Consider the following 7,884-nt stretch of genomic DNA (forward strand, 5'->3'; position numbering starts at 1 on the left):
TTATCTGGCTTTACCCTATTTACCCTCTACCCCATTACCCTAGTATCTGAGCATCTCACAACCCCTCTTTGATGTAGGGAAGTGTTACTAACTCCAGTTTACAGATGGGGGACAGAGGCCCAGGACACTAAGTGACTTGCCAAAGACCCCATAGGAGGTTTGTAGCAGAGCAGGGAACTGAATCTAGGTCTCTGGAGTCCCAGGCTAGTGTCTTGCCATTGGATTGCCCTTTGCATCCAACGTACATGCTCTGATTACAAGGACAGGTTACAGGAGCTAGTCACCCCTGCTGTTATTAGTGTCAAAAGCGGGCTTGGTGCTTTTTAGACATGTCTGAAGAGAGGGTCCCTGCCTAAAGGAGCTTACAGTCTTCCAGCCAAGGCCCCGCCCACCTGTACAGGGGTGGAGTTCGAGACGTACCCCCATGGCCATATCCTACCGTGCCTGCAGCAGAGATTCTGGGAAGCTGCCCAGGAGCGTACGATGGGGGTGGGGGTTGTCTTACTTCCCCTCCTCACCCTGTGTGGTTGCATAGGTCTGCGATCTGGCCCATTAAAACAACTGCCCGTGGAGTAGGATATTACCAACCAGGAGTAAGGCTGGCAGAAAGGGCCCTTGGCCACAGAGGGAAACTGAGGAATCAGTGAAATACCAGTGCACGGTTCAGTATTTAAGAAACTCAGCCAGCCCTGGGGCAGACGCTAAGCAAATGAAAGCCTGGCCCTTGGTGACCTTTTCACCCAGCTGTGCCCTTAAGCCCAGCTTTAAAAAAAAGTCCCTCACTTCTGTTCCCACTTCCATCTTCCTTTCAAGAACTGGAGTGAATCTTAATAGGATATTCACAAGAGGTTTACTCTTCAGAAGCCTCCGTTGCTGCCCTGGATCTTGGCCACCTGCCAGAGCAGAGCCAAGGATAACAAACCAGCTTTCGTTCAAGTATTCTGAGCCAATTAAAAAAGACAAATTAGGGCGGCCTTATCTTTTCCTCCTTTCTCCCCCCTGCCTCCCACCCCACCCGAGAGACAGTTCTCGGAGGAATGTTTCTCCTCTTGGAAAGCTGTGCCTCGCTGAACTCTTCAAGGTCTGTGATGGATGGAGGCTCTCTCACGCCCGTTACGCTTCCGATGGCCCCAGAGAGTCGAAATCGAGGGGAGAGGGGAAGAAGACCTTTTATATAAAAAAATCAAGGCAATACGGTTTTACAACTAAACAACTCCCCCTACCCAGCCAGACCCAACCCTGAGATCTGTGTAGCCTCTGACACTACAGCGTGAAACAATCACAGCAAAAGTCACTCAAGTATTTTCCAGTCTGTGTTTTACATCTGTCATTCACTACGTTTCCTGTGTGTTACGAACAGGAGCTCCATCACTGCCCGGATTGGCTGAAAGGAGTTTGAACACATGGCAGGGCATAGAGAGAAAAAGGGTCTATGGTAACCAGTCTATTTTCGGTACGTTCTGGCTTATTAAAGATACCGCACCGTCCTGAGCTAAATAAGATGAAGCGTTCCCAGGCATTTCTCTAGGCACGAGGAACGGTGAGCATAATAGTGAGGAAATCAAGCAGCAAAATTTCGAGGCAGATTATGACCCTCAAGACACCAGAATATTTGGGGCTCTGGGGTTTTGGTTCAGGTTTTAATACCTGGAATTTATACATCACCTTTCGACCACAGAGGAGTGAAGTGACTTGCCTACGTTTATAAAGCAAACAGTGCCAAAGCTAGAAACACATCCCCAATGCCTAGCTCTGGACACGAACAACACTGCCTCTGTGTAGACAGGTGCTGTTCTGCCAGGCCTCATTTTCCCTGAGATTCAAAAACTAACCCAGCCCCAGAGTCTTTAATATATATTCCCCTCTCCTGGGGTCTAACTTACTAAACACCATCAGCTCCCTAAGAGCCCCTTTTGCACATACCACCTTCAGTTCAGGGTTTCACAACCCCCTGGCTTGCAAACTGTTCTCCCTTTAAATTCAATTCCTCCCTTGTGGGGCCTGTGCACTCCTAGGCTGGGGTGGCCGGTAGATTCAGCCCACCGCAGGTTCAGGGGTTTCACAGCCTTCTTTCTTGGGGCTGCATTTTCTGCTTCCAGTCCTGGCCTGCCCAGCCTGTAGCTCACCCCTCAACTTTACTATCTCACAGTCCTCCCTCCTGGGACTGGGGCTTCCTAGTGCACAACTCACCCCTCAAGTCTGGGGGTTGCACAGCTAGTACACTGGGGGGGGGGCTTCTTTTCCCAACAGGCCTTTTGAGTCATCCGCCCAGTCTCCCTCGATCCTTCTCAGGTGGGTCTAATAACCCCAAACTCCTGTCTACACTGTCTGGGAAAGAGCGGGGAGCCTGGGCCCACACACTCTACAAGGCTCCTGGTCTCCGGCTCTTAGAGGAGCAATAACCTGGGTTTCCCCTCATATCATTGCTCTCCCTCACACTAACTACTCCCTGGAACCATCTTCCTCTCACCCAGTGATGGCTTTGCTTATTCTAGACCCTTGGAATGGGGTAACTGGCCTCTGACGCTACCTCAAAGGGCCAGCAGCCCCGTACACACTCCTATATACACAGAACAAGGAGCAATGGTCTCAAGTCGCAGCGGGGGAGGTCTAGGTTGGATATTAGGAAACACTATTTCACTAGGAGGTGAAGCACTGGAATGGGTTACCTAGGGAAGTGGTGGAATCTCCATCCTTAGAGGTTTTTCATAGATTCATAGATTATAGGACTGGAAGGGACCTCGAGAGGTCATCGAGTCCAGTCCCCTGCCCGCATGGCAGGACCAAATACTGTCTAGACCATCCCGGATAGACATTTATCTAACCTACTCTTAAATATCTCCAGAGATGGAGATTCCACAACCTCCCTAGGCAATTTATTCCAGTGTTTAACCACCCTGACAGTTAGGAACTTTTTCCTAATGTCCAACCTAGACCTCCCTTGCTGCAGTTTAAACCCATTGTTTCTGGTTCTATCCTTAGAGGCTAAGGTGAACAAGTTCTCTCCCTCCTCCTTATGACACCCTTTTAGATACCTGAAAACTGCTATCATGTCCCCTCTCAGTCTTCTCTTCTCCAAACTAAACAAACCCAGTTCTTTCAGCCTTCCTTCATAGGTCATGTTCTCAAGCCCTTTAATCATTCTTGTTGCTCTTCTTTGGACCCTTTCCAATTTCTCCACATCTTTTTTAAAATGCGGCGCCCAGAACTGGACACAATACTCCAGCTGAGGCCTAACCAGAGCAGAGTAGAGCGGAAGTCAGGCTTGACAAAGTCCTGGCTGGGATGATTTAGTTGGTGTTGGTCCTGCTTTGAGCAGGGGGTTGGATTAGATGACCTCCTGAGGTCCCTTCCAACCCTGATATTCTATTCTATTCTATATTGATACTGTAGCTTTTCTATCTGGGTATACGATACACACACACTCTCCTCTGCAGGTCTGTGGGAACTCAGAATATCCTACCTCCCCCGCAACTTGCCCATCATTTCACTACTGTTCTAATAAGGAGTCGTTTGTCGTTTGTTCGGTTCTGCCTGTAAAAAAATTAAAAGCTTCCCTGTACCGAGTGCCCCCTGGAGGACAGAAGAATGTAGCCGGCAGGTAGCCAGTGGCTAGTTTCTCTGCCATTCTGCTTACGATCAGCACTGCGTTGCGAGAGCTGACTCTGCGCGGTGCTGAATGGGCTGGTATTCCCACTTGCCTGTGCTCTGGGGCTTCGGGAGAGGAAATCAGAGAAGAGGGCTGCAGCCCACCAGGCCCATTTGAAGTTGGAAGGACGGTCTGGAGCTACGCGGATTTACTCTAGCAGAGACTCTGGCCCTCCGGCTTCACCCACCCACCCTGGCAGCCAGTGGCTAGCCCTCAGTGCAGCTGCTCCACTGCAGACCATTAGCTGTAGATTAAACCAAGCCGGGGTTTGCATCAGTTGCGCTAATGGGGGTTTGCCCCTCTTTGGCCCGGTGCACAGTATAGAGGCCGATATACTGTAGCCGGATGTATCAGGCCAGACTCATCGCTGCTCTGGCCCCAGGTCTACCCATTTGTACCTACTCAGAGTGTGTGTCAAGTGCCATGAAGTCAGACGAGGGGGGTCTTCACCAGACCCGCTTTGCACAAGCATCCATAACTCCCCAGTTGAGAGTCAGCCTGATTAGCACCTGGCTCAGGCCCCTGCCTGCCAAAGGGGAGCCCTCCAGCATCAATGGTGAAGCAAGTGGCAGACTGATTTTCCATAAGGGTGGTGCCGGTGAGCCCAGGCACAATGGGCCACCTCAAGCACCCCCCAGGATGAGACAGCCTCTTGCTCGCTAGCTGTTGTCATCTACTGATCTCTAAGCACGTCACAATCCATTACCTAGTCCCCCTGGGGATACTGAGGCACAGAGTGGCCCAGCCATGTGCCCAAGGTCACCCAGCAGGCCAGTGGCAGAGCTGGGGTAGAAGGCAGGTTTCGTGGGTCCCAAACCAGAGCTCTATCCACTAGGCACACTGCCTCTCTTATTTCTATGTCTCCCATTAGCGCACTAGGCACTATACAGACGTATGCCTCACATGTGTGCCATCCCAAAGAGCTTGGGATGGGATTTTCAAAAGCACCTCGGCCGACAGACTTTCAGTGCAACTTACGCTCCGCAGCTGCTTAAGCATTTTTGAGAAATCCAACAGTGACCTTCCGGGGTGCACTCCAGACCTGCGAGGGGCCACGTTCCCCCTGCCCTGCATCTGGAGTGCCTGGCAATGCAATGCCTCGGCGTCTACAGATCAAGGGGGTCCTTGAACAGTTTCATAGTTAACAGAGAGTCTCATGGACGTCTCCCCTCCCATTCACGCTCGCAGGGCAAGCCTGTGGAAAAGACCCCCAGGAACGCAGGGCATGTGTTTGAATTGTCTCTAATGCCATTTAATAATGGGGAGCAGTCAGGCCCCATCACCAGCCAGCTGTCTGGTGACCCACAACAAGTGCTTTGGGAACCAGAGCCTCTGACAGAGACAAAGGAAGGGGGTGGACAGAATGCAACATCTGGCCCGTGACTACGCCGCGAAGTCAGTCTGTGTCTTATTATCATGATTGTTGCTATTTCCTATTTGTATTATCGTAGTGCCTGGGCGCTCCATGCACGGTCCTGGGTTTGGCTTTGCTTTTTTTCTGGTCCCTATTTATTTGCGAGGACTGTAGCTGATTTGCCCTCCTGGAGAAAGGAAGAGTGACAAGATTTTGAATTTAGTCCTGGGGAAGGACACTAGATTAACAGCACTTGGGACCTAGTGCCCCTATCCATCCAGAGAGCGAGTAAGTCTGTCTTGGGCAGGTGTCTGTCTTGGGCAGCAACAGTGCAAGCTTCGACCTCCTCTGCACCTCATCCCTGAGCAGGAGGGGACCATCTCCTAATCCACACCCCTAGAGTGGGGCCCATAGGCGTCAACTGCAGTGATGTTTTTTTATGGTGTAGACACTTGTCCACTAAGACCCGGACTAAAAGCATCATGCAGTCCAGTGGCTAGAACACTGAACTAGGATTCAGGAGTCCTTGGTTCTGCTGGGTGTCCACTGGCCTGCTGGGCGACCTTGAGCAAGTCGCCTCACTGCTCCGTGCCTCAGTTTCCCCATCTGTAATATAGGGATACTGTTCTTTGAAAAGAGCTATGCATTAGTGTTACTATTTCACGGGAGCCACTGAATACCTGTAGTACGGTAACAACTGTCAGCTCCTACTGTTTTCAGCTGGAATCATAGTAGTGACCTAGAGGTGAAAGGCTCCATACTCCAGTCTCCTGAGCTAGCACATCCTCCGTGGTAGCGTCTCTGTGTCGATTCTGAGATTGAGGTTACCTGGTGAAGAATGCAGACCAGAGCAGGGTATATCCACCTAAAGCAGAGCTGTGAATATACCTTTATGGGAAAGCCCTATAGAGCCCAATAAGGTTCTCTAGCAATTGCTCGATAGGGCCTGATTCTCCCCTCAGGCCAGTATAAACCAGGAGCAGCTCCATCGCAATGTAACACCTATAGAATTCTACAGAGTATCATGCCTGCTGTAGCGTTCTATAGGTTGGCCCACTAATGCTGTCAAAGCAGCCCGTTCTTTATTAAATTCCATGGGGGCAGGCGGGGAGACAGTCCTGTATTAGCACCGGTTCTGCGTGAATCAACAGTGGCCCAAACCAGAACCTTCCAGTTCTACTGTGCAGCATAACAACAGCCGAGAAAGTCTCATGCCCTTGAAACTATAGTGTTCAAAAGGAAAGTTTAGTCTGAAATTCCACTCCTGTGACTCCTCTGCACGTTGAGGCCCGGCCTTGGAGACAGGGAGTATATGTGGGCTGGCCCAGGCGAAAGAAACAGTGGGAGAGAAAGCAGGAAAGAAGAAAGAAAAAAGAAAAGGGGGGGGAGGAAAGATGAGGGATAAACATATCCCAGCCGATAAGCAATTGGGGTCAAGGCAGGAGGGGCTGGAAAATGCATTTGGGAGGATTTAATGATGAGCCTTTCTTTTTTAAATCATTTAGCATTTGAAGCAGTTATTATAGGGACTATTAATATTACTTACTTTACAGTAGTGGCTGGAAGTCCCAGCTGGGATCGGGGCCTCCGTGTGCTAGGTGCTGTACAGATACATAGTAAGAGACACTTTCTACGCAAAGAGCTACAGTCTAAACAGACATGACAGACAAAGGAAGGGATAGGAATAGGGAAGTGAGGGGCAAAGGAGGTAATGACCCGATGTGCAAAGTTTCTAGGATGCACAGCTTCCCTGGATGTCAATAGGAGCTCTCTGATCATTGGACCAGACACAACTTGCCCACGCTCATAAAGGAAGCCTGTGGCAGTGCCTTAGCCACCAGACCACCCTTCCACTGATAACCTGTCATCCAAGGATCTCAAATTGTAACCAAGCCTCAGCAGGTCCCTGTGAGGGAGGAAAGAATTATATCCATTTTACAGCCTGGAAACAGAGGTCCATTTACAGAAGTGTCGTGTACAGGAATCGAGTTGTATCCCTTTAAATAATTCGTGAGGCCTTGAGTGGCACTCACCATGTTCTGTGTTTTCGAAGTCACCAGACCCCAACCAGAGTAGCAGGCTGAGTATGGAGCTAGGCCTGTCACCAGACCCCAACCAGAGTAGCAGGCTGAGTATGGAGCTAGGCCTGTCACCAGACCCCAACCAGAGTAGCAGTCTGAGTATGGAGCTAGGCCTGTCACCAGACCCCAACCAGAGTAGCAGTCTGAGTATGGAGCTAGGCCCTGCATGTTGTGTAGATTCAGTAAACGCTGCTATTTGGATCCTACTATAAAGAGCAAAAGACACAAGAAGGGCAAAATGACTTACTCGCCGCTACATTGCAAGTGCACAGATGAGCTGGGAAAAGGACCCACTCATTTTGACTCTCTGATTTAAGCACGAGGGACTTGACCCTACACTCATTGAAGTTAGCTTCCGTAGACGTCAATGGTGCAGGCTCGGGGCCTGGAACACAGCACCTCCTTCTGGAGCACAGGAAGCGTGTTCTAAATGAATCACACCTGGCTGTGTAAATCCAAGACTCGATTCACACCCTGGCGGCTAGGAGAGACCCCCATTGGGAGCTCCTTTGTGCCCTGCTGCAGGAGAGCAGAGCACTCCCTGCTTCTTTTGGTAGCTGTCTTGGGACACTATTTCGTTTTTTGCCGCAGGACTCTTTGAGTGATTGAAGGGAGCATGTCAAAGTGTAGTATGATAAGTGGAACTAAAGAAAGAGGGTCAGGTTTCAGGAAAGATTTATTTTAGTGTTGCACCAGGGGGTTTAGGGGTGTAAGCTGATGGCCAGGCTGCCACTAGACAAACACAGCCTCCCGGCATATAACACTGCCCTCTATGCATAAAGACCAGTACACATCTCGTT

The sequence above is a fragment of the Chrysemys picta genome, chromosome 3, assembly GCF_011386835.1.
Source record: "Chrysemys picta bellii isolate R12L10 chromosome 3, ASM1138683v2, whole genome shotgun sequence".
NCBI lineage: Eukaryota > Metazoa > Chordata > Testudines > Emydidae > Chrysemys > Chrysemys picta.